The sequence below is a fragment of the Dromiciops gliroides genome, chromosome 4, assembly GCF_019393635.1.
Source record: "Dromiciops gliroides isolate mDroGli1 chromosome 4, mDroGli1.pri, whole genome shotgun sequence".
Classification (NCBI taxonomy): Eukaryota; Metazoa; Chordata; class Mammalia; order Microbiotheria; family Microbiotheriidae; genus Dromiciops; species Dromiciops gliroides.
In genome coordinates, this window is record NC_057864.1 from 67621721 (window position 1) to 67648926 (window position 27206).

Below are 27206 nucleotides of genomic sequence, written 5' to 3' on the forward strand. Positions count from 1 at the left end.
TATGCCATTTTATCCTTACAACAGCCATGTGAGGTAGATGCTACCAAGGTCTCCATTTTAGAGACAAGGAACCTGAAGCTAATGGAGGTTGCATGATTTACCCAAAGTCATACAGCTAGTAAGTGTCTGAATTAGGATTTGAACTCAAGGTCTTCTAGACTCAAAGTCCCAGAGAATAATCCCTTGAACTATGTAGCTACAGAGAATGCTCAATAAATATTTGATGACTAATTCAATCAGGTCAGGATTCAGTAAATGAGAGAAGTTCATTCACAATTCAGTTTCCCTCTAGTCCTGTACACTCTTCCATCCCCTTGCTTCCAACTCGCTGCTGCCTAGCCCCAAGGCCCTTACCCTGCCCCACTTTCCTCAATTCCTCAAGCACAATCCAAAAAAAACAACAACAGGTCCTTGGAGAGTCAGTCCGTTGCCCCACTTCCCACAGTAATGTCCCTCTTCCTCTGCCAGCATCTGGATGAGTTCCCCCCACCACTTTAAAAAACAAATTATAGAGATTTCTATAATACTGAGCTCTGGGATTTATTTTTAACCTCAATCATAAACTGCTTGCCTGCTACTACAGGTGTAAGCAATTTTGTATGCCATGGGACTTTACCCACTCAGAGATTTCAATGCATCTGTGCTACTGCTATTCCCACCAGGTGTTCCTCTGGTCACCTGTCCAAATGGAAAGCTGTATTTCTGATTCTTTTTTTTTTCTGCTTCTGGTATCAGTTTGTCTGTCCCACTTCTCAGCAGCCCCACCTCTCTTGGGAGCTCACTCACTGGCTGTGGATGTCACAAGATCTGAGTCAGAAACTAGTCCAACTCACACCTCAGTAAGAATCCCCTCGACTAAATTCTTTACAAGTGGTCATCTCACCTGTCCTAGAAGATCTGGCTTCTCAATATCTCCTGTTCTTTGCCCTTTCTCCCTCTAGCCAATTTGTAACTTGAATAATTCGTGCATTTTCAGGATCTGGCACAGTGAATCAACAAATGGACAGAATAGCATATAAAAATATGATCTCATTGATATGGTAATTTCTGCTATCTGGAAGCTTCTTCTTCCAATAGCTTCAGCCTTGAGGCCCTCCTTCTTGCTGTTTGAGTCCCCGGCCAAGACCACCATTTGATGAGTCCCCCCGCACCATGTTCACATCATTCCTCACTCCATTCCTCATTCTCCAGACTTTGCCCCCTTCTCACCAGCAATCTTACTCCCTCACTCTCCCTACTTTCCAGATCCCTCCTTTTCTTTCCCCATCAGAATGCAAACTCCTTAAAGGTGGAGGACTGTCCTCTTTTTTTTTTTTTTTTTTTTGCAGGGCAATGGGGGTTAAGTGACTTGCCCAGGGTCACACAGCTAGCAAGTGTTAAGTGTCTGAGGCCGGATTTGAACTCAGGTACTCCTGAATCCAGGGCCGGTGCTCTAACCACTGCGCCATCTAGCTGCCCCTGTCCTCTTTTCTTTTCTTTTTTCTTTTCTTTTCTTTTCCCCTCATATTCATATCCCTAGCACTTAGGACAATGTCTGGCATATAGTAAGCATTGAATAAATGTTCTATCTTGTCTGTCTATCTACTTATCTATCTACTAATGCAGAGAAGCACTTTCTCTGTAATTTATAATAGACTTAGAGAGTTACCTTTAGCACTGAGAGTCACACAGCTAATATGTATCCCAAAGTGAACTTGAACTTGAACCAGGTTTCTATCCACTATACCTCTTACCAATATAACTAAAACCCTACATATTAAGCAGTTATTGTGCATAGATCACTGTGCTCCACAAGGGTGGGAGTAAACTATACGAAGTTTAGTTAAATCACAGTCTCTAACCTCATGGAGTTTCCAGGGGCCTCCTGTGAGTCAAATGCTTGAGGCATGCTTTTCCCACTGAAACTTAGCCTGGGTTGCTGTCAGCGACAAAGTTTATTCCTCTGGGCCATGAATGGAACATTAACCACATACTGGAGAAAGATACTTACATCTGCCAGCTGGATAGTAGTGATTTTTCAACTCTGCCCCCTCTGGAACGCTTCCCTTATTTAGTGTGCTGCAACAGACTTATATGTAATCTTCTTCCGCTTGGTTCCCCCAATAGCCCTGCTTATTGCTTTCAAGTCCTGGCAGGTAAGTGATAGACATGTTATACCAGCTTTATGCATGTATCTCACAGCCCAGGGGATGACATAATGCTCCCTCTTGACCCCTCTGAAGATGGGCACTAAAACTCATCTAGACTAGAATATCTTTCTCATCATATATAACCTTGAGCTAAATCAGCCTTAAAACAACAGCCATAGATAGATGGTTCTATTCTCAATTCTCAATAGATAGTTCTATTCTCAATTCTTCCTCCTTGTTACAGGACTTAGGAGAGAATAGACTACCCAATGTCATGTGCATCTGGAAAATACAATGAACGTATATTGAATGTTCTGGAACCTGAAATGGAAATTAGCATAGGCTCAGAAAACAGAGATTAAGAATATGAGGAAGAGAAGATGGGGAAATCTAATAAATAAAGAGGGCTTAGAATTTCGAGGCTATTAACAAGAGATTTCAGTACACATTTCACATATCAGAAAGAAGAGGAGGATGAAGATAGTGATGAGGGATGAATAAAAAGACTATCCAGACAAGGGAAAGGAGGCAAAAAATAAATGAAATAAGATAAATAATTAGTGGAATGCAATACTCCTTCCTGGTAGGTTAGGAAATGGGAAAAGCCAATGTTAAATGGATGAAATCTTGAAGGATAGGTGCAGTGTAAAAGATAAGATCATGGAAATTTATAGGAGGATGAGATCCCAACGATAATTAAATGAATCACATGACTCAATAAATGAAAAACATTTAAAAGTGCTTACCATGTATCAATCACTGAGCTAAGCATGGTAGATACAATTAGGGGAGGGGAGACTCTCAAGTTGCTCATACTCTAATTTGGTGAAACTCATTAAAAGAAAAAATTGAGTTGTATGATTGTAAGGGCTTGCAACTTATGAAAGATCTGAAACAGGGCTGATGGTAAAACCCAGGAGCCCTTAGGTTATCATTTGATCCAATCTCAGTTTTACAAATATTACTCTTTGGTATTTACTAAATGGTTAGAAATTCAGCCATGGATAATTTTACCATTTGGAGCTGAAAATTGAGAACTCGGGATTAAAATTTTAAAGCTCACATAATCACAGAAACTCAGAGTTGGAAGAGACTTCAGAGGTCATATTATCTGACTTCTAGATGAAAAAGATGCCCTATCTACTCTCTTCCCAACAAGTAATGGGGGGGAACTCACTACCTCTAAAGCAAATGGAAGGAAGGAAGGAAGGGAGGGAGGGAGGGAGGGATATGGGGTTGGGACATATTGAAGGCTATCAGGATGGACACACCAAAGAAGTAAGGGGAGATTAAATTCTATGGCAACAAAGTCAGTCATGACTCTCAGGAAGCTTTCCCTACCCCTAAAGGGAACTTTCCATAGTCAGGTGGTCACCCCATTGATTCCCCCCACCACTGTCTTCTATAAAGGCTTTGGCCTCCCTCTAGGTCAAAGAGAAAAGTGCTTCAGAGAATCATGTTTTCTCTAATCCATTTTTTCCTTTCAAGGGAAGTCTTTGACTTCTTTCTTGGTCACGTTTTTATGCACCCAAATAAAAGAATATGTTATTCTAATTGGATTGTGTGCAAGAGGGTGTAATTCTTTAAAGGGGAATACATAAGGACCCCTACAATCTATTTCCATGATATGTTGAAAGAAGGAAGGAAGGAAGCAAGCAAGCAAGCAAAGAAGCAAGGAAGCAAGGAAAAAAAGAAACAAGCATTTATTAATACTGGGCCTGGATTCAGAAAGATTCATCTTCCTGAGTTCAAATATGGCCTCAGACATTTGGTAGCTGTGTGACCCTGAGAAAGTTGCTTAACCCTATTTGCCTCAGTTTCTTCATCTATAAAATGAGTTAGAGAAGGAAATGACAAATTACTCCAGTATCTTTGCCAATAAAACTCCAGGTACTATTCTGAGTTCTGGGGATTTAAATCCAAAAGGAAAAACAGTCCTTTCCCACTGGGAGCTTATATTATAACAGGGGAAGCCAATACACAAAAGGGAGCTGAAAATCAGTGGGAGGTGTGGGGGAGGGCAGTGTTAAAAGTAGCCTGTGGGGACATGATTTTTAAGTCCCAAAAGTCAGAAACCAGGCCTGGAGAGGAATAAAAATTGGCCAGCCCAGCTACTTTATCAAGAAATAGAGGCTCCAGGAGGAATCTACCAATTGGAGAAGTGAAGGAGCAAACCACCAGGAGGAATGTTACAGGTTGAGCAAACTTTAAGGGTAGCAGGATGTGCCAAGGTGAAGAGGTGCTAAGGGAAGTTCCAGGATGAGGCAGCAGTAGAGGCATGATTCTAAAGTCTAGAAAGTGAAGAACAGGGTCAGGAGGGGAAGAATTGTCACTGAACAAACACCATACATGTCTTAATAAAGCCTAAGATTGCATTAGCTCTTTCGACTTCCATGTGATAAAGTTGATTCATACAAAATCTGTACTCTAAAACTTCCCATCTTTATTTTTTAATGAATTGCTATCCAGTCATGCTTCTTCTATCTTATACTTATAAAGTTTATTTTTTTTAGTCCAAGTGAAAGGCATTACATTTTCTCTTTAAATTTCATCTTAGTGGATTTAGTCCTATGGTCTAGCCTCTTGAAATCTTTTTGGATCCTGTCTCTGGTCATCCAGTGTGATAACTGTTCTTCCTAGTATGGTGGCATCTACAAATTTGATAAGCATGCCATTAATTCTTTCATCCAAGTCATTGATAAAAAATATTAAATATTATTGAGCCAATGACAAATTTTGGGTGGCACTCCACCAGAGACATCCTATCAAACTGATATTAACCATTATTTATTAAATGCTTACTGTGTGCCAGGAATTTTGAAAAGATCTGGGAATACAAAGAAAATTTTAAAAAAACCAACATACTATCTAGGAATTTATATTCTAATGGGATATAATGCAAAACCATAAAGGGCTATTCTTTGGGTCTGGTCATTCGGCCACTTCCAAGGCTACTTTACTACTGACGAGCCTACATAACTCTATTTGTCTAGAAGATGAGTATAAGAGGCTTGTTCCAATGTTTTCCATATATGTGCACATATGTATGTATTGTAATGATTAGAGTGATGCAATCTGCTGAAGAGTTACCGTAGGAAAGCTCCGCCATGAGGAGAAGGCATCTGAGGGCAAGCCATTCAGCCTTTCCTTGGTTCTAGGGAGTGGTGTTTGCTCATGGGTACTGTCAATCAAGGCTACCAGCCAATTAGCTTGGAGATGTGTGTGCCTGTGGATGGGATGTTCCCGGTTTCACAGGAGGCTTGTGGGATGAAGAAGGGGCGAGGCTTGCTCTCTCACTCTCTTTCGTCAGGACTCTCATGGAGAATGGAGCAAAATGCAGGCTCCCTGAGATAGATATAAGCATTTAGGCCTCTTTCTCTCTCTTCATCAAATTCTTATTCTCCTTAATAAATGCTTAAAAGTTTAAACTCTTGTTAAAGCTTATAATTTATTGGTGACCTCTCATTAGATATTTTAAACAGACTAGCTAGAATTTTAGCCCCTTACAGAATATATACATGTGTGTTATATAGACATGTATTCATGTACATATACATACATATCTATTTATCTATATCTATATCTATCTCTATCTCTATATCTATATATCATCTATCTATCTGCTGCTTGGTGGAACATTAGAGAGTGCCAGGCCTGAAGTCAGGAAAACTTCACGAATAGTTTATTTAATCCTCACAACAACTCTAGAAAGTGAGTTAGATTATTATCCCCATTTTACAAGATGAAGAACCTGAGGCAGACAGGTTAAGTAACTTGCTCAAGACCACACAGCTAGTAAGTGTTTGAGGCTAGATTTGAACTCAGCTCTTCCTGACTCCAGGTCTAGTACTCTAATGCTACTAATATTAACAAGTTGACTTCAAGAATCATTAACATGCTCAAGAATAACACCTACTCATTCTTTCAGTAGCTTGGAGTATGATTTATCTCTGTTGGATGACTTGTACCCATCAAAGGTAGATCTTACTATCTTCCCATTTATTTTGAATATCCCATTACTCATATTTATTCTTCCCTTTCCTGTCCAAAGATCATTCTCCATCACGGAGAAAAGAAAAACTAAGTTGTCACATTGTCTTTTTCCCTCTACTTCTAGAAATAATCCTATATTTTCTTTGACCCTTTTCACATAGCTAGTAATTATCTTAGTAAGAATTTGAACTCAGATCTTCCTGACCCAAGGTCCAATGCCTTATTCACTACTCCCATGCTTCCTCTTGCAACCCCTTCTTGACTTTCAAAACTTAAGAGCTTTTCCATGGTGATCCTAATGATGCTATGGAGCAATGCCAATGACATACTAGTGATAACCAGGGCCCTCAAATACTAGCATGATGACCGAGTCTTTGGAACTGTGTGTGGGATTGTGGTGGGAATCCCAGTCTGCTTTTGGCATTCAGGAATCAGTACCAGAGACAGGCAAAGCATGGTTTACATTACCTATGAGGTCTGGATAGAGGACCCTTAGAAAAACCTCCTCCCATACACACAAAACAGAACCTCTCCCACAGTCTTCCAAGTGGATTACCAAAAACACACAACAACAGCTTTCAATATAGAGCTTCATTCCTTTGGGTTAAAATGCAAATACTTCCAGAGGCTTAACATACTAAGTACTTGAGGTCATTAACACCTTCTAGTGAATTGATTTATTTCCAAGGCTGTAGCTGACTGAGAGCAAGTTTTAGATAGAGGGAAAATGGAGGATTAAAAGCCTGGGGAGCTTGTCAACAGAGAGAAGGCCTGGAGAGAGTTGGGGGAAATGCTTGTCAGCAAGTTGTAGGCAGCTGAAAATGGAGAAGTGATATTGGGAGGCTCCATTAGGAAGAAGTGGGGAGAGAGGAAAATAGGTGGGAGGGAACCTACATCACTTTTGCCTAAGGCCAATAGGAGTCCTGGCCTCCTTCCTGTGACTTTGGGTTGTTATTGGGCTGTTAAAAACAATTCTTGACTTTGGTAATTGTTCCTTGACTTTTTTCCCCCTCCTTTTCTCTAGCGTTGTTTTTTTTTAAACAATAATTTAAATTTTTATTAGGTGCTCAGCCAGTATAAATACCCCCATTTGAATCGTTGACATACAAATCAATAGGAAAGTGCTCTCCCCAAGTGGATTCACCAGCATTAAAGAGAGAGCCTCCAAGCTGCATATTATTTCGACATGAAAACGAGTTGAATAAACAGAACGGACAATTTTCTTAAATAAAACCACAGCAGCCTCCACAGTTGAGTGAAATAAAATAAGCATTTAGTGTTTCCTTTCTTTTCACTTTTTAGCTGTTCTGTCCCTCATTTATGTTAAGCAATTTCTTCTTTAGCCCACCCCACCTCCTCTCGTCCTTCGGAGCGGTGTTCTTTTGATGGGAGGAGAAAGAGGCAGCACGAATGGCTCAGAAATTGGCCCTAATATTTTTCAGGGAAAGACAAAAAAAAATTGAAGCATGCTCTAAAACACCATCTGAGATGAGGTTGAACTAGAGACCGGGCAGGACTGCTGCTGTCCCTATGTTTCCCCAGGTTTTATTCCTGTCCTCCCACTCGCTCCCCAAGTTTCTACCATTGCTCTTTTAGCATCCCTTGAGCCTAGGTGCTAAAGAGAACAAGGCTGCTCTGGCAGAAAATAAGACATGGTCAAATCATCTTTGTAACTGGGATGACTAGAGGGGGTGGAATCCTATACCACAGTCCTAAAGCTGCTGCCATTTGTCTCCCTGTGGGTGTACTGCCCTTTTAGTCCAAAGATCTACCATCATCTAAGATCATAAAACTGAGATTCAGTTAAATAAAGTGACTTGCCCATGACCTTGAAACTAGTGTCACAGGTGAGATTTGAACACTGATCTTCCTGACTTCTCTATCCCTGAAGTCATGGAGTCTCCAAGATCACGTAGTCCATCCTTCCTTTTCCTTGGCAGATGAGGACACTGAGGGTCACAGAGGTGAAAGTGATAAGTATTCAAGGGTCTATGTATAAGGATTGGACCTCTGATATTTTGGGGATAGAGAACTTCCCAGATGAGGAAAGCCCCTCTACTAATTTAGGCCAGCACCTTCTCTGTAACAGTCTGAAAGACTTACCTAAAGCACTAAGGAATAATGACTTGCCCAATACTTCTAGAGTCTTTAGAGACCAGTTCTCCACCAGTCACTGAGTAAACTTTACTCCTTGAAGGTTCACTCCGTCAATTTATATATCATACCACCTACATCCTTGTTATGATATAACAGACTCCAGGCCACTCCTTTCTCAAGTTCAGTCCCTAACTCACAATTTTCCTTTTTACCCCAGACTCTGTCAACATATTCATGGACTTCAATATACATGTTAGTTAATTCCTCCCCATGTTAATTAATAAATGTTAATATACATGTTAATTCCTAGCCTTCCAATTCATGAACCTCAACTTCTATAACCTCTATCTTCGTTCTACCTCACCTACTCATGGAAACACTCATACCTTAAGTCTTTCCATCACTTATAACTGCTCTCACCATGATCAAAAACTCTGAAATTTCTATTTTTTTTTGGTGGGGCAATGAGGGTTAAGTGACATATCCAGGGTCACACAGCTAGTAAGTGTCAAATGTCTGAGGCTGGATTTGAACTCATGTCCTCCTGAATCCAGGGTTGGTGCTTGAAATTTCTATTTCTAATTGTATTCTACCAATCCATTTCTCAGTGTGCTTAATTCCCCCTCAAACTCTTTCATCCTAGCCTTGACCTCCAGCTATTCCTTCCTTCCTTATTCACCTGGTCTATTATCACCTTAGCTGTGGCCTTACTTTCCTCCCTTCAGACAATCCTATATAGATGACAAATTCTACTATAAAATGTCCTCCAACCTTAAATCTCTTGCCCTCTTGTCTGATTGTGTTTCATTCCCTGCCAGTCATTAACTCTGAACTACCCCCACCATCCACCTTCCCTTCTACTCCTGTGCTGCTGAATGGTGAGAGATGAAGTCACACAACCTTGACCATGGGATTGTCAACAAATTCTTTTTATCTCACTGCTACAGAGCAACCCTTTTATTCTACCTTGATTTTGTCCCACTTACTTCACTAAATGTTCCAAAATATTCATCTTTCTCCAAGTCCCCTACACTTCCTATACACCATCCCCATGCCCATATAACCTTTTCTCTTACTTTTACTGAGAAAATTAAGTCCATTCATTGTGAACTCCCCCATTTGCTTTATTTCAAACTTTAAAATCCCTATTCCTCTCTTCACCCATCTTTTCCTTCTCTGTTCAACTGGCAGAGGAAGAGGACCCTTTTTACTTAAAGCAAAAGCACTCTTCTGTGTACTAGCATTCAAATTACTAGCCTTTCTAAACTCTTCAACAATGAATTAAATTTCAGAACACAAGCCTTTTTTTTTCAGGGCAATGAGGGTTAAGTGACTTTCCCAGGGTCACACAGCAAGTAAGTGTCAAGGGTCTGAGGCCACATTTGAACTCAAGTACTCCTGAATCCAAGGCTGAATCCACTGTGCCACCTAGCTGCCCCTACAAGCCTTTTTTTTAAAGGTGCAACACTTAAATTGATTTATTATTTCAAATGGTGACCATAGGCCAGAGTTCAAGAGATGAGGTGAGAAACAGGGGGACCAGGAGTAAGAGAGATAAACCTGGGAGTGGCCAATAGAATGTTAGTTGATTGGAGTTGGGACCTGTTTCCTTTTTACCTTTCTGTCTCCAGGTCTAGCATACAGTCTAGTGCTTAATAAAAAGATGAATTGAATTGGAGAGTTCTAGTAAGTTAAGGGATGATGGGCAAGTATACAAATTGGCTCCAGATAATTCAGGATTGATGATATTTGAATTCATCATAGATTTTCTTGTCCTATGACACCAGTGTAATGTTATTCTAACCCAGCACTCAGAAACACACTTACTAATTTACTAATAATAACAACAGCTGACATTTATTAATGTGAACAGCTCACACAAACTAGTAGAAAATGAAGGTTAGAACGATAAGGAATAGCCCAGGAAAGAGAAGGCTTGAAGAGATGAGATGGGCCACACCTGGGGCTGAGTTCTGGGTATGCACAAAATACAAAAAAAAAGACAATCTCTACCCTCAAGGAGCTTAATTTCTAATGGGCAGAAACAACACATAAAGGGACAGAAAAATGAGGGTGGAAAAAAGAGAAATGAAGCCTCCATGGGCATGCTTTTGAAATTAGGGAAGTGAGGGGAAGAGATAGGAGGAAACTGAAGGCAAACCTGACTGGGATCCTGTTCAAAATCGAGGTCCTAGGAAGAACTTACTATTGAGAAAAGGAGTAGGCCTGGTAGAGGAATATTCTATATGAGAAGGTCACAGAGAAAAGTTTGTTTTAAATTATTTTTGAGGTTTAATATCACAAAGGGGAGGTACATGTAATGAGGCAAAGAATATGACTTTCAGTCAAGAGCCCTGGGTTCAAATCCTTTCTGTTCTGGATAATGGGTGACCTTTCACAAACTATTGAGTCTCATTTTTTTAAAAAAGTGAAAATAATATTCTTCACCATACCTACTTCACAGAGTCATTGTGAGGAAGGTGTTCTGTAGCACTTAAAGAATGATACATCAGGGGCAGCTAGGTTGGGCAGTGGATAGAGCACTGGCCCTGGAATCAGGAGTACCTGAGTTCAAATTCGAGTTCAGACACTTAACACTTATTAGCTGTGTGACCTTGGGCACGTCACTTAACCCCAATTGCCTCACTTAAAAAAAAAATGATACATCACTGCAGAGGGCAAGATGATGATAGCTATAAGCTGATTTGGGGCATGTTTCTGCTGAGACAAAATTTTCAAACAGCTAAGGCTATGCAAAAGTGGGAGGGGCTAACTTGGGAGGTAGTGAGGTTTTCATCTGTAGTTATTCAGCCTAAGGTTGGATGATCACTTACCATGGATCTAACTAGCAAAGTATATAAAGTGCTTTGCAAACCTTAAAGCCCTATATAAATTCACAGTACCTGGGAGTGGAGATGGGGGGTGGGGAGGGGGCAGGAAGGTAGGTAGAGATTTCTGTTCAGATAAGGGTTATAATAAATTATGTCTAAGGTCCTTTACACATTTTCCATTCTTTTACTCTTAAGGGAGTGTAGCTCTTTCCGTTTCCTTGTCTCCTCATAACATTCTTTGGTCTCTTCCAAAACTCCAAAAACAAAACCCAAAAAACCCCAAAACAAACAAAAAAACCCAAACATTGTTCTAACTTGACCTTTGCCACTGTGATGGAAATGAGTAGGAATCCCAGCCACGGACAAGAAGCAAAGAATAAGAGAATCTCAGAGTTGAAGAAATGATCTCAGGGACCTTTTCTTCTAACCCATCCCTGAACAAGAATCATCATCATCACCAGCAGCAGCAGCACCACCACCACCACCATCATCACCACCAGCATTTTTATTGCAACTACTATGTGGTAGGCATTGTGCTAAGCACTTTACAAATGTTATCTCATTCGATCTTCACAACAACCCTGGGAGGTAGATGCTATTATTATGCCATTTTACAGGTGAGGAAAACTATGATTTAGAGGAAGCCCCTCTTTCTCAATCTCCAAGAAGTCATCATCCAGCCTTTGCATGAAGAGTTCTAATGATGATAACTGGTCATCAAGAAAAGTTTTGCCTCATAGAAAAATGAAGCTTCAAATGGCAACCCAATACAAACTACATTTTTTCTAGCCTTGATCCTACCATCCAATCCATCTTTCTGGATGACTGTGGGTCAAAATGGAACATCAGAGACAATCTAGTCTAATTCTTTCATTTTACCAGCCAGGAAAATGAGGCCCTGGAGGCCAAGTGATTTGACCAAGTTTTTCTCAAAGGAACATCAGAGTTGGGATTTGATCCCAAACCCTCTGATTCCACAGTCAGTAAAGGCCCTTTCCATGGTCACATGCTGACTCTAAGGCATATGGTCCAAATATATATAATATTATATATGTGTGTATATGTGTATATATATTATGTGTGTGTATATATTATATATGCGTATATATTATATATGTGTATATATGCGTGTGTGTGTATAGATATAGATATATAGATATATAAAATTTCATTTGCCAGAGTACCTATATTATAATGCTTGTGGCAGGGAATCTGGCTTCAGATTGACAAACTGCATTACCAGTGGTCCATAAGACTATATCTCAGTGTCACACATGGGAAGGTTAATGGAAGGAAGTATCTTCAGAAAGAGAGAAGACCACATCAATCAATTTGGCCCCCTGAACAGGTAACTGTATGAAAGAAGTGTAGACTTAGTAGAATGCTGAAAAGGAGCCACTTGTTGACTGGGCATGGAGGCTCATCTGTGGGATGACACCCCAAAACATCTCCAGCAGCACTTACCCCAACCTCCCAGATAAATGCAGGATTGTATTCACTCTTAGAGGACAGCAACCAGGGTCTTTCATGCTTACTAAATTAAGCTGATAAAATAAAAATGGGGAATAGTGAAACAAAAAGAGAAGAGGAGGCAAGCTCCCGCTTTGCATTTCAATAACTCATGCCTTTGCCTCAAACCATTTTTAATAAGAGATTGACTGATACTGACTATTTTCCCCCTTTGGTACTTATCAGTGACCCAGTCAGCAAAGGGGACCCAATCTTTGGAGTACTGAGATTGGCCCCTCCCTCTCACCTCCTGGAAGTACTGAGGGGGCCTGAGGCCTAAGGGGGGCTGGAAAGGGTGGGAAAGGGAAAATAAGGAGAGACAGTGCCATAGGTTAGACTATATACCTAAGGTGACACTGGGCTCCAAGCTTACACTGCTTGGATGATCTGGGAACCTTCCAGTCTAATCCTTCTGGTGAAATGGAGTACCATTAGGTTTTGCCATCTGTCCTTTACCCTCCAGATCCACTCCAGTCTTTATTATCTGACCTATGTATGAATATTCCATAAGGATCTCTGGGTCTTGCCATCATCCTCAGTACTGCACCCTTAAAAATTCTGGGCCCTTCCATTGGCTGTCCCTACAAGCTGAATTCTATTTTATGCACTGTCTCCTCCAATTAGAAAGTGAACTCCTTGAAAGCAGGGACTGAACTGATTTTTCATTTGTATCCCCAAGAATTAGAACAGCTCTTAAGAACTATATCTTCATTCATGAAATCAAGAGGGGCTTTCCTTATTGTAATCCTCTGCCCTTTGTCACATCTCTTTGCCTTTCTAAGGACAAAGGGAAAGGAAAAGAGAGGGTATGCCTGCCTCCCCAGAGAAACTATCTGTCCTGGAAACCAGTCACAGAATGACTTAAAAAAATACTACTACTAATAATAATAAAGGCTAGCATTTATGCTTTAAGTTTGCAAAAACTTTTACATGGGCTATTTTATTTTATCCTCATAATAACCCTGGGAAGTAGGTGTTATTCTCCCCATTTTATAAATGAGGAAACTCGGGCTTCAGGAGGTTGAATGACTTGCCATGGGTGACACTAGTAAGTATGTAAGACAGTATTTGAAGTCAGGTCTTCTTGACTCCAAACCAAGCACTCTATCCACTACACCACTTAGCTGACCCTAGAAATGAATCCCATCATGTGACTATTATTTTTAGCCCCTGGTCCAAGATCTTATATATCTAATTTGATTTAGACACTGGAAAAGTACCAGAGAGGTATAGATAATTCCCTCCCTCCCCAACTTGATCCCATGAAAATGTTAGCTTTCACTCAGCTAGCCCCAAATGCTATGCCCCCATACTTCCCATATGCATAGAGGACTTAGGTGGCCCAGTAGATAGAGCACAGGACATATCTCTCAGTGTAGTTGTGAGGATTAGATAGAATAACATGTAAAGTATTTTGCAAATGTTAAAGTGCTATATAAATGCTAGATATTATTATTCTCCATATTGCTGATCTAGAAATCTTCACAGGAACAATGAGAAACTGTGGTAAAATTAGATGGAGATGTCAGACATGCTCCTCTCATCTCAGCTCCTGGGGAGCCTGAGCCTGAGGTACATAGATTCCTTGAACAAAGGAGCTCTGAACTGCAATATGGGCTAATGCCAGTGAGTCTGGCGTCAATATGGTGAGCTCCAAAAAGCAAGGGGAGCAATAGGCTACTTACAGTGGGGGTAGGGTACAAGACAATCTATGTTGGAAACAGAGCCAATTAGTAGTGGGAAAATAGGGAAGGGGAAGGGAGGGAAGAGAAATTAGGTAAGAGAAGAGGGTTTCAGTATTATTATTAACCTATATGGCTAGATAACATATAGCAGAATCCTAATAAAGTCCCCTTAGATCTTCCTTGGGTCTCCTTAACAAGCTATTAATCCCTTGACAAGGCTAGTTCCTAGATAAGAACTCTTTGGTCCTTGGGTAACAGCCCTGCCCACATTTAATTTATTGTTACACAGTTAATTCATGCACCTGGGTTTAACCTTTAAAAAACAGAACAGGGACAGACTGAGAGACTAAAGAATCAGAGTCAAAGGGAGCATTGTAGATGAGGGTTACACCTAGAGAGAAGATTTGGTTGTCTCAAGGAAAGCATATGCATTTATATGGCTCCTCTAGGGAACCACACGGTCCCAGGAAAGAAGGGACTATAGGATCCCAGGGAAGGGAGTAGAAGGAGGCAGCATTGGAGAGAGAAAATAATAATAACAATCCCTGGATAAAACTAGGAGCTGCAGGAATGCAAACTAGCATCAGTGAGGTAAGAGTCGTTTCTAGCCTTCTGGAACTCCCCAATCCAAACTTCTAGAACCCATTGATAATGTTCCAATGCCAAGAGAGACCTGAAGCCAAGTAGCAGCAGGAGACAGAGCCAAGATGTGAACAAGCAAAGGTAGACCCTGACCCTTGATAGTACTGTATGTTTCATAACCTGTTCAGCTCCAAGGAAAGGTGTCAACTTTCTATTGTCCCTAAGTTATTTTTCTTAGTTGTAGGCTGGGGGGGGGGGGGCAAGGGAGAGGAAGGGTACTGCTCCGGTAGACTATATCACAAGAAAACTATACAAGTTCCAGGAGAGGCAGATGTGTAAACAGAGGAAGTGGATGATTTGACAGTTCAACAGCCCCAAGTGTTTTTCCCTTGGATTTCAGAAAGCAGGGAAGGGCAAGGCTTTCATGGCATTGTAGTACTATAAATTTTGAGGACACTATAGATATTTGGGGATGATCTCAGCCCACTAAAGAGAAAGGAGAGAGACTTTGCTTGTGGGATCAGGTGTGGATTTTTGCATTTTTTTCTAACTGAATAAAATATGTTCTAAAATCGATGCTATATCAACCTAAGTATTTGCTAGGGAACTAAATAATGTCTCTAACTTCTATAGGTGAAGACCTAGCCATGAGCCAAATTCCAACATCCCTAAGAGAAACCCCAATAGGGGAATGAGACAATGAGCGATTGTCTTGAAACGACAACAAGGAACCTGGTCTGTGTAAATCAAGGGCTTTTTTTCCAATGGTTCAGGTCGTGGGTTATTTATGCATGCCAAAATACTCCTTCCCTCTTCTTTTGTCTGCCTTCTTAAATGGGTGTACAAAAGCTGATCCTTTGCTTTTCTCCCTCTGGCGCATTGGTATGGGCATTGATACAATCCTACCTGTGCTCTATTACACAAGTCAACTTAAGCTCTCTGACCCTCAGCTTCTACATCTGTAAAATGAGACAGTTGGACTATATGATGGCTCAGCTCTCTTTCAGAACCAGATCTGATACTGTGAGCTTAAATCTATGACCCTAGGATTCATTCCCATTCCTTTTAACTTTAGCATGGTGTTCACCATGATCATCTTCAACATAATAGCATTTATATAGGGCCTACTATGTGTGAGGCACACTATGAAGAACTTTACAAATATTAATTCATTTTATCCTTACAACAACCCTGGGAGGTAAGTGCTATTATCATTCCCATTTTATAGATGAACATATAGAAAAGATAAGTGACTTATCCAGGGTCACAGAGCTAGTAAGTGTCTGAGGCAAAATATGAACTCAGGTCTTCCTGACTCCTGCCTAGCACCTAGCCACTGTACCATCAGCTGCCTACTATCCCATTAAATATCATCCAATTTGTAGTAACTTCCAACTCCTGTGTCCATCACTCTAACAGTCCTCATGAGGAGATATTCTAGAGGCATTATGACATTGTAGATAATGAGCTAAATCTGAATTCAGAAGACCTGGGTTCAAATCATGACTTTAATAATTAGTTGTATGACATTTACTAAGTCTTAACTGCTGCCACCTTCAGTTTCACCATCCATAAAATGGAAACAATAATACTTGATTTTACCTGTTTCAGGGAGTCGTTATAAGACAAGCCTGTTGAAAACTTCAAACTCGCACATACATGTTAAGTGTTAGCTTTTAGAGAATTCTAGATTGGGCTCCTTACCTTCCCAGAGTATACAGTCTAGCTCCCTAGAACCAAGAAGGGATTGATTACCTGCCTGGAAATGCCAATAAAATGCTAGCATTTCCTCCAAACGTTTTTTTTTTCTCCTAAAGCCAAGCTGTGAGTGGCTTAAAGGTTTTGGGAATGTTTGCTTTCTCCTCCCTGTCTTTAAACAGCCCTTGGAGAAAATGGGCACTTTTTTTCCTTTGTGTGTAAATGCTTCCTTTCCACAGATGATCCTAAGACCTTGCACCTCTTTCACACAGTTGGCAACCTCTGAGGAGCTGCAGCTTTATATGGATGTAACCACACAAGCTTACTTTCTGGCGGGGAAATGCAGAAAACCTTGAATTGATCTGCACCTCATCTATAGATACAGATGAAGTCTTTTGCTTTTTACAGCAAGTTTCACCAGCATTAAACTTCATTTATACCTCTATAAATATATACAGCATTGAACGGGAAGCTTTACTGCAAAGTTTATAAGTTCTATCTATCTGTGGCACCGACTGGGTTGAGCTGGTGAGACGGCCCTAGTATAAACTGCCTTGGCCTCTGCCCCTTTCAACCCAACCATTTATAGGGTTGGGTTTTGTTTACAGAATGCTATTCCTTCTCTCCATGCATCAAGACTGCCTTTCCCCCTGTTCCTGACCAGACTTTGGCTTTCCCATCAATCAAGCAACTTTTATTAATTATCTACTATGATCCAGGTACTGTGTGAGGAACTAGGGATTTAAGGGCAAAATTGAAACAGTTCCTGACTTTAAGAAGTTTTCTGTACATATTCAGAAATATACGTTTACATATAGAATGCAGCTTGTCTTAAAATAAATGACTGCATATACATTTTATATGTGAGTTGTCCATAACACCGAAAGATTAAGTGACTTGTCCAAGGTCTGTCTCCCAAGCCAACTCTACATATACCACATCATGCTGACTCTGCCTAGTACTTAGTAGGTACCAAATTAACTGGTCCTATATGAATCAAGGCCTGGTTCCCATTCTCCCTATCTCCCCAAACCTTACCAACTGCCCTGTTCAATTCAAACATGCATGCCACAGAAGCAAAGTTCTCCTTTTCTTGCTTCAGCCCCTCTGGGATGAGGTTGGAATATTGCAGTAGGGAGAAAGAAGTGGCTTCACATTTATCCACATACATGTGTGTTTCATGTACATTGTATGTATGTGTGTATAATCCATATATAAAATATATTTGGGGTATTCATTAAGATTTGCTATATTGTTATTATATATAGTTTATATATAATATGTATAATATTGATCATATTGTATATTATGTAGAAAAATAGATCAGATAGATGAATAGTTAGTTTTGACAACATGCAAAATGCTTGCAAAGTAACTATAAGGCAACTTGTATAAAGAATGAACTAGCAGCTGGGAGGATTAGAAAAAGACTCTTGTAGAAAGAGACATGTGCTTAGTTCTGAAGAAAACTGAATTCTAAGAGCCAGAAGTGAGGAGGGAGCACATGCATTAGGCATGAGGGACAGCCAATGCAAAGGCATGGAGAGGGGAGATGAGAAATGATGAGATTAATTTCCTGTACCATGGAGCTTACAAAAAGAATACCCATACGATAACTTCTGACTTATAACTGTCTGTGTCCTCGAAGCCAGCCAGGCCAGACTGGAAATGGAACAAGGACTATCAGGTGACCTGGCTCCCCGCACCTGGGTGATGGCCCCAGTGCCACTGCTGGCCTTGATGTTGACAAGATCAGAGAAGAGATCAGAAGACACTGGAACAGGTCAGGCTGGCAAAACTGACTTATTAGAGTGTGTGTTTTACTGGAATCCATTTAGACAAACAGACCATACACAAATACCAGCGCTAGCAGACTGCACTGTTTACAATACTTCACGAAGCAGGCAGCATCTTCTCTCCAGACGCTCTTGCTGGAGATAAATTCAAGGTAATCTATATAAACTCCAGCCTTTGCGATTGCACCCCGTCCAGAAACTCAAACAATTATTCGAGACCAGCCAGGAGGTGGCTGTTAGCTGCTCTTCTTATATAAAACATAATTATAAGGGAAAGGAAGAGGTTTCATAAATAAAGCACAGACTGGCAAAGGAACCAGGAGGGGAGGGAAGGTAGGGAAGAGCCTGAGAACTGAAGGAAAACAGGATTCAGAAGCTGGACTATGGCTGAGTGCCTAAATATGGCCAAGGCCCAGTGTCCCTTTAATAAGACCCAAGTTAATTATAGCCAGATACAATTTTCAGGTAATTAATGGCAGAAAGAGTTCTATTAAAAAAACCAAACCCAAACCTGCTAAAGGCATAAGTGTGTGTGTGTGGGGGGGGGGAATCCAACAACAACAGCAACCAATGGGTGATATAAAACCCAGGCCAGCCCAGCCCATTAGTGCTTGAGGAGAATATAAAATCCAGGTCAGCCCAGGCAATCATTTGCTGAGTTGATCTAAAATGCCAAGTAACCTGAGGCTGCTGTTAGCTCCTGGGCCATGCAAAATGCCAATGGGCCGAGGGCTTAGTTCATGTAGAGGGAAAGGAGGAGAGGCATCCACTCGGGCCCTCAGTGTTCTGGTCATACAAAAGCTATTCTCACTTCAAGCCATTTCAACAAACATTTATCAAATACCTACTAAACAGCACAGTACTGGGAATACCCTGATTGCTATGAAATAGTCCCTAATCTCAAGTAGCTTGTGATGTGATGTGATGTGATATATGACATGACATAACATGATAATGACATTATATCATATGATATATATATTTGTGTTGTGATTATATGACATATGATATGATGAATAGAAGAGCCAAGCAAAGCGCTTTCATAATATTGTGGAGAGGAGGAAATACTTTCAAGTTGGAAGACTAGGGGAAGCTTCAGAGAATGAGGACTCCTGGGCTGAACCTTAAAAGAACAGACTAATAGTTATTCTTATTATAGTCCCTAACATTTATATGGTACTTTAAGGCTACTTATATACATGTTATCTCATTTGATCCTCCCAACAACACTGTAAGATGGGTAGTATTATTAATCCCATTTTACAAATAGGGAAACTGAGGCTGAGAGACATTAAGTGTCTGAAGCAAGATGTAAACTCAGATCTTCCTGACTCCAAGACCAGCATTCTATCCACTAGACCATCAGGCTGCCCTAGGATTTTAATAGGCAGCAAAATAGAAACAGTACATTGGGCTGTTATTTTGGACTTGGTGAAAATCAAAATAAGCCAATGTTTATTTAGTACCCTTTATAAGCAAGGCAGAGTCAGCATGATGTGGTGCATAGAGAATTGACATCATAGCATGATCCTGTACAAGTTCCTTAATCTTTCAGTATTATAGGCAACTCACTAAGACTCTAAGTTATAGAGAAGGTGCTACCTGAACTGGGAATAGCAGTTTCCTCCCCTGGAACTCTGTGCAGGGATGAAATCAAAGGACTGATTTAAAACAAAACAAAAATGTGCAAGGAGTGAAAAAGAAGATGCTTCTCTCCCTTAAGGAGCTTATAATCCGGTTTGGGAGATCACATAAATATGGAAAACGTTGAAATAAGATGAGGTTTAGACATCAGACTGAGATAATGATAAGAGACAATAACAATAGAAATAATAACTCTTACATATATACTCATATATAAATTGATATTTAGTACTTTACCATTTTCAAAGTACTCTCGGTATAACAATCCTATGAAGTAGAATAGTAAAAGTATTATCCCCATTTTATAGATAAGGAAACTGAGCTCTAGAAAGGTTATGTGAAACCCAAAGTCACACAACTAATAAGTGTCAGAGCTGGGGCTTGAACCCACGTCTCCTAATCCCAAATCCAGGGCTCTTGCCATGACTCATTTCAAGGAAGTACCTTGAGTAAATCACCAATTGGTACAGGCAGTAAATGGCACAGGGGTCCGGCCTGTGAGGTAAAATTAGAGAAAAGACAGGTCAGGCTTGGATCTTCATTTCAGCCATTTGAGCCCCTTAGTCCTCAGGGAGTATCAGAGGATGAATAGTTTTGATGAGTTGTTACGACCTGCTCAGCACTTGGAGGGAAGCAATTATTCCCTGGGGTTGCTCTCCAGATCTTTTTTCTTGCCTCTCTCCCATATACCACAAGGGGGGATATTGTTATGATTGGGTTAATTTTTGAAGCCTAGTAACTGTAGGGTATCTCATACCTTGCATATAACATTATGGTAACTGAGTTGTGTCAATGTAGGATGGTTTCTATGAGAATAAAGAACTGTTGGGGCAGCTAGGTGGCGCAGTGGTAGAGCACCGGCCCTGGAGTCAGGAGTACCTGAGTTCAAATCTGGCCTCAGACACTTAACACTTACTAGCTGTGTGACCTTGGGCAAGTCACTTAACCCCAATTGCCTCATTAAAAAAAAAAAGAACTGTTGCTAGAGTCAGTGGTAGAAAATGGGATAGCACACCCTCTAGGTGGGCATGTTTCTGGGCCTTGTTATCTCTAGCCAGATCCCTGACAAAGCTGGTGAGAAATAAATTATTGCTCCCTTCAACAGTAGCATGAGGCAAACCTAAGTCTTTTGATGCTCTTAACCAGACTTCAATCATCCCAAGACATAGCTCCCCCCTCCAGATAGATGGAACACTTTACAGTCATCACCTAGGATCCTATGTGAATCAAGTCTGTTTGCTTACTTAGCCCCAGTCCCCATACTCCCTATCTCACCAATGCTCCCCAATTACCCCGTTCAATTTGCCCCAGAAGCAAAGTTCTCCTTTTCTTGCTGCAGTCCTTCTGGGATAAGGTTGGAATATTGCAGTGGGGAGAGAGAAGCAGAGACAAGGACAAGTGAGAGTTGGCTATTCTGGCTCCCTTTGGCTAAGTCTCCCCTACAAATAACACTGAGACACCCAGGAGAGGGATTGATCAGGCTTTAACAAGTCAATGGCAGTCTACCAGAGCAGGTCTTGTTCTTCTTCCACCTCCATCAAAATAGAAAAAAAATGGCATTCCTTTAGGACATGAAGGTCCACGATATTGCTTCTTTGCAACCTCTAAGGTAGGGAATGGGAGTATTACTACACCTATTGTTGCAGGTGAGGAAGTTGGACCACAGAGAGATTAAATGCCTTACCTAGTGTCCCCTACATCTAGAAGTATAAGAGCTGGTCTCAAACTTAGGCCTTCAGACTCTGAAACCCATACTCTTTCCACTACATCATGATTCTCTCTTTAAGCTCTTGCTTGGTCATAATAACCAGAGGGGAACTTAGGCTTAATGTCATTGTGAGAGTCATTCCTCTTCTAAACCTTTGATTTTTTTTTATTATTTTGGTGAGGCAATTGGGGTTAAGTGACTTGCCCAGGGTCACACAGCTAGTAAGTGTCTGAGGCCGGATTTGAACTCAGGTACTCCTGAATCCAGGGCTGGTGCTCTATCTACTGCGCCACCTAGCTGCCCCTAAACCTTTGATTTTTAAGAGTCCTCAGATGTCTCCCTATCTACAGAGTTAATATTCATTATTTTAAAAATGAATTAAACAATAATAACAACAAAGACTTATACTCTTCCTGAGTGGAAACAATCTGGGCTGCATTAGTCTTCATTATCATCATTGTCATAGCAGGCAGAGCTCAGGGTTATCAAATGAAAGGGGATAACCACCCTATATGCCCCTGAAAGTTGTGGGGAAAGCACCCAGGGTCACACCAAGGGTGGCCTAATTATGCCCTTACTGTGAAAGGTTTGACCTCCTCAGGTACCCCATTCTGTTGGAGAGCAAAACACTGGCAGTGGAATGGAGGGAGATGAAGTTGACAGGAAGAGAGTTAGGGTTATACTCCCCACCCTCCTACATATAGGTACTTATTTTGTACATAAATGTTTGAAATGTTCAAGTAATTCACATTAATCAAATTCCCGTTCAAAGCCATTCTCCAATGCATACTGTATGAGCACCTATAAGTTGATGGGAGTAGGAATATGTGAATTTACAGAAATACAGAGGATATATTAGTATGGAGAATTCCCTGCTGTAGTAACTCCTTCATATATTCCCTCTATAATCTTGAACCTAAGTTAAGAGAGAGTTGCTTGGGGCACATAGGATTTAAATGACTTGTCCAAGGTCACATAGCTAATAAGTGTCAGAACGGGATTTTAACTCATGTCTTTCTGATTCCAAGGCCAAAACTCTATCCACTCCTCCTCACTACCATGATAGGGATGAAAAATAAATGTTAAAAATCATGCCCATAGGTTCAAAGGTTTGTCATTTAAGGGAAGAAATTTCCAGCAGTGAAAAAAATAATAACTTGAATCCCCTCAACTCAGCCATAATCTAGGTTAGTCAAAGAGTGCAAACATCAGGTGTTTTTTGTTTTCATAAAGGGCCATGACCCCAGAACATCCACCAGTCAGTCTCATTGAGTTTGCATTGGCTTTCTGGGTTTCTACATAAACTTCTGCCTGGGTTTCATGAAAGGCTACATTGTAAACTACTACTAACCTCTCATTACTTTCATAGTGTTAGTGGGGTGGCAACCTACACTCTCCTCCATGATATCAAAGCCAGAGGACAAGATAAAACAGAGCCATCATAGGAAAGCACTACATAGAGATCCCTTTTAACTTCCCAAGAGTTGGGTCCCCAACCTCTTGGTAAAGAAATGCTGCTGAAACCTTGGAGTGATGGGAAAGGGCAACAGGGAAGGAGTACTGCTCATAAAGTCAGTGGGTAATACTGTCTTCATCCTTGTCATTGTTCCCATATATACACTTATACCCCACTGACTTTGAACTTCCAGGGTCTCCAAAAAAAGGCTAGGAGAAGACTTGGAGAAGCAGGATTTTGTTCTGTGTCTCATTGTCATAGATATGCAACCTCAGCAAAGCATTTAAATCTTCTGGTGGCTTCATTTGTTCATTATAAAGGGAAATTGTATTATTCTCAACCTAACAAAAGGTAAAGGAAGGATATATGTAGAGATACCTGAAAGGAACTTGAGTTTCATATATATTCCTATTTGTGGAGTCATAAGATCATAAGATCATAGATTTAAAAATGGAAAGTACTGTAAAGGTACCCATAACACTTCCACTTTATAGATGAAGAAACTGAGGCTTAGAGAGCTTATGCCCATGATAACACAACTAGTAAGTACCAGCTGCAATTTAAACCCTAGTCTTCCTTTCTCCAAGTCCAACACACTATCCAGTACACATTGAATCTTATCTTAAGACTTGCCTAATGAGGGGGGTGGGGGAAGCTAACATGAGATCTCACCTCCCCACAGTCATCTCTCCCATTTATCTGCAATGGGTCATGGGATTGGTGACTATAGTCATGTTGCCTCAGCTCATCCAAGAATGATACATAGGGGTCATGAGTTTAGCTTAGCTGGCCAAATACTCAATGTTCCAACTGTGGAGTTTGCAAAAATTAAAAGTCTATGCTGTCTCCGTTAAACTTGTGACGCATGGTTTTCCAACAAGGCAAAATCAGAAATCTGTATAATCCAATGACAAGACACAAGGGAAACCATTTGGCACCCCTTGATCTCATTCAGCCTCCACCGGTGGTCTTCATAAATACAACCAAAGCCTTCCCTTCTACTTCCAATGACATAGTTTACTGATAAAACATCTAACACCATAGATGCCCTCTAAGATTATGCATGCTCAGTAGCTACCATTTCCACATAATTTAAAATGTTCCCTTAAGGTCCAGCGACCTACCAGGCTTAACTCTGATTAAGTACAAGATAGAGCAGGAACCATATTGAGCAAAATCCAAATCTGCCTGATTGATTACTTGGGGGAACAGGACAAGATCCAACTTATTTCATTCCCTACCCTCCTCCATCATAAGACCTCTACCTATAATGCCTGAGTTTTCCTTGTCTCCAATCATTTCAAATCAACTCAGAATTTGAAAGAGGTCCCTGAATAATGGGAAGGCTCTGAAAACACAATATCCCCAGGATGGAAGCTTGATGTAAGGAAATGGGGCCCATGAAAGAAGAGATGCTTTGGTGGGAGTGAGGATAGAGGGGAATACTGCTGAAACCATCAGCATTCTATTCTTTGCTCTGCCTTCTACTGTTTCAGAGGTGAAAAGCCTATCCCATTCCATAGCTGTCCTCTATAGATACTTTTTTTCTTTTTTTCTTTTTTTTGCAGAGCAATGAGGGTTAAATGACTTGCTCAGGGTCACACAGCTAGTAAGTGTCAAGTGTCTGAGGCCAGATTTGAACTCAGTTCCTCCTGAATCCAGGGTCAGTGCTTTATCCACCACACCACCTAGCTGCCCCTATATTCTTAAGTCCAAAGTTCTTGTTGATAGAAAATACTAGAAAGGAAGAAAATGGGGAAGGAGGCGATGTTTTAAAAATTCTTGAAATCAGCAAAACAAGGTTTCCTCTCAAACTCCTGTGCCTATTCTGGCTGCCCTTAGCTTTCCCCTGCTAGAAAGTGGGATTGCAAAGGGACGTCTAAGGTCCCTTCCAGCACTTAATCTATGATCTTATGCACAGATGTACTCATCATCTGTAAAAAAGGGGGAGAAGTGGATTCAATTACTTCTCTAAGATCCTTTCCATCTTTCCTTGCTTTTACCTTGCCTCAGGAATAGAGCCTTTAGTTGAGGGTCCCACTGCAGGAAAGCATTATTGTAAGAGGGAAGAATAACATGGATGTGCCTTTGCAATCCAATTTACCATCCAGAGAAATCTTAGGGGCAACCTGCATGGGCATAGATGTATGGTCCTTCAGAAAGATCAAGGAGGATATATCAACTGACACTTCTCTACCTTATGCTCAGAGGAATGGTACATAGTGAAAAGCACCTGGAAAGACCTTCTCCATCCATCCTTTCCCCATCTAATCATGACAACAGCATATCCAATCCTCTCCCAAGTTCAGCAAGACATCCTTTCCTGAGTTGAAAAAGAGTAGATACTTACTCTACTCTCAACATCATAAAGCTAAGGTTAACCAAAAAGCTGCCCTTTCTTGAATTGAAAAAAAATTACCACTGAGGATAAGATTTGCCCACCCTACCCTCCACCCTGTCTTTTATGGAAGTGACCACCTAGTGATGATATAAGTCTTAGAATACAATCCCTGGCTCTATATAGCATTTGCATTAAACTCCTCTGTCTTTTTATCTGTAAAATGGGTGTATAATGGGATTGACTATCATGTCAAAGAGGCATTAAAAGAACTAATGAGTTAATAATTGTTTTCTCTGAGGCAAAAAAGTTTGGCCCAATGTGCATTACAGAGACATATCCTCAAATTTGCACATAGGGATATATCCAAACAATATTAAAAATTAAGCGTTTCAAGAACAGGAGATTGGAGAGAAATAATATATGAATTAGCCAGTACAGGGATCTGCTAAATTGCATTTATCAGTCTCATCCATTTCCTATAATCACTACCTTCTAACCCTATTCTTCCCCTTACTGCTTTCTCCCTACTTCCTGCTATTTTAAAGAGATGCCAAGACTTCCATCTCTGGAGCCAAACAAATGACAATAAATAATTATAATGCCTAATACAGCACTACATCTTTTATCCAATGGGCAGCCCAGCTAAACCTAGGCAGGGGATGCTTTGTCCATCTCTATGGAGAAGCAAAGAGCAGTGTTTTATATAGCAACACCAAGAATTACCAAGAGTTAGGTTGTTTTTTTTGGATGAAAATGGTGTCCCATCCACAGAGAAAAGATATCCCTAAATTCTATCCTTGAAGGTTGTAGAGCCTTTGATGAACTCAGGCCTGGAGTTCAGTCAACCCAATGCAAAGAAACTCCAGAATGACCTTAACATTTCCTGTGGGATGTTGCTACAACACAGACTGGGCCTGATGAAGGAGTCATCTCTGGAATACTTAATACCACTTGTTGTAAGGGACAGGCTTTCCTGGGATGATAGGTGGGGGGAGAGGGAGTATTAAACAAGAGAAAGTGAATGAATTCAATTCAAAGTACCAGAAAGCCATGGGAAAAAATGGGTTTGTCAGAGGTGGATAAAAGGGTCAGTTAGTTTAGTTATGATGTGCCTCTTTTGAGAACGGTCATATTTTATGATAGAGCACGGAAGTGTCAGAAATTATACTGGTTACATCCCTGATTTGCTAGACAAGAGAAAAGTATCTCTCTTCTAGGTTATCTTTTTTGTGGTGCAATGAGGGTTAAGTGACTTGCCCAGGGTCACACAGCTAGTAGGTGTCAAGTGTCTGAGTCTGGATTTGAACTCAGGTTCTCCTGAATCCAGGGCTGGTGCTTTAAGCACTGCGCCCCCTAGCTGCCCCCTAGCATTGTCTTTTACTAGCAAATTCCCAGGGAAAGAGGGTCAGGAGTGGCTTATTCTGCCCTCAGCACCACACAGCCAGGGTTAACCAAGCAGGGCCTGGAAGCTCCTGACTTCTAACTACTATGACAAGAGTTAAAGTGGCTTCTCTCAAAACTTGTGAGACCCTGACATTTGCCCAATGGCGTAAAGTCAAAGGGATTCCCCTCCTGCCTTCCACTTGCCTGTTGCACAAGCCCATAAGCATGGGGGCAGCCCTGGGACTGAAAGTAAAGGTCATATTAAGTTCATTCCACAGAGGAAACCCAAAGTATTCTGAGAAAAATAACATTTTTTTTAAAAATGTCTCTTTCAACCTCTCCCAAACAAATATA

At 40.7% G+C, this 27206-nt stretch overlaps 1 protein-coding gene across 2 annotated transcripts in view; it reads right to left on the reverse strand.

Moving 5' to 3' along the window:
- Window positions 1-27206, reverse strand: part of TNR (tenascin R) — a 708132-nt gene that overhangs the window by 680019 nt on the left and 907 nt on the right. The window lies entirely within an intron of this gene.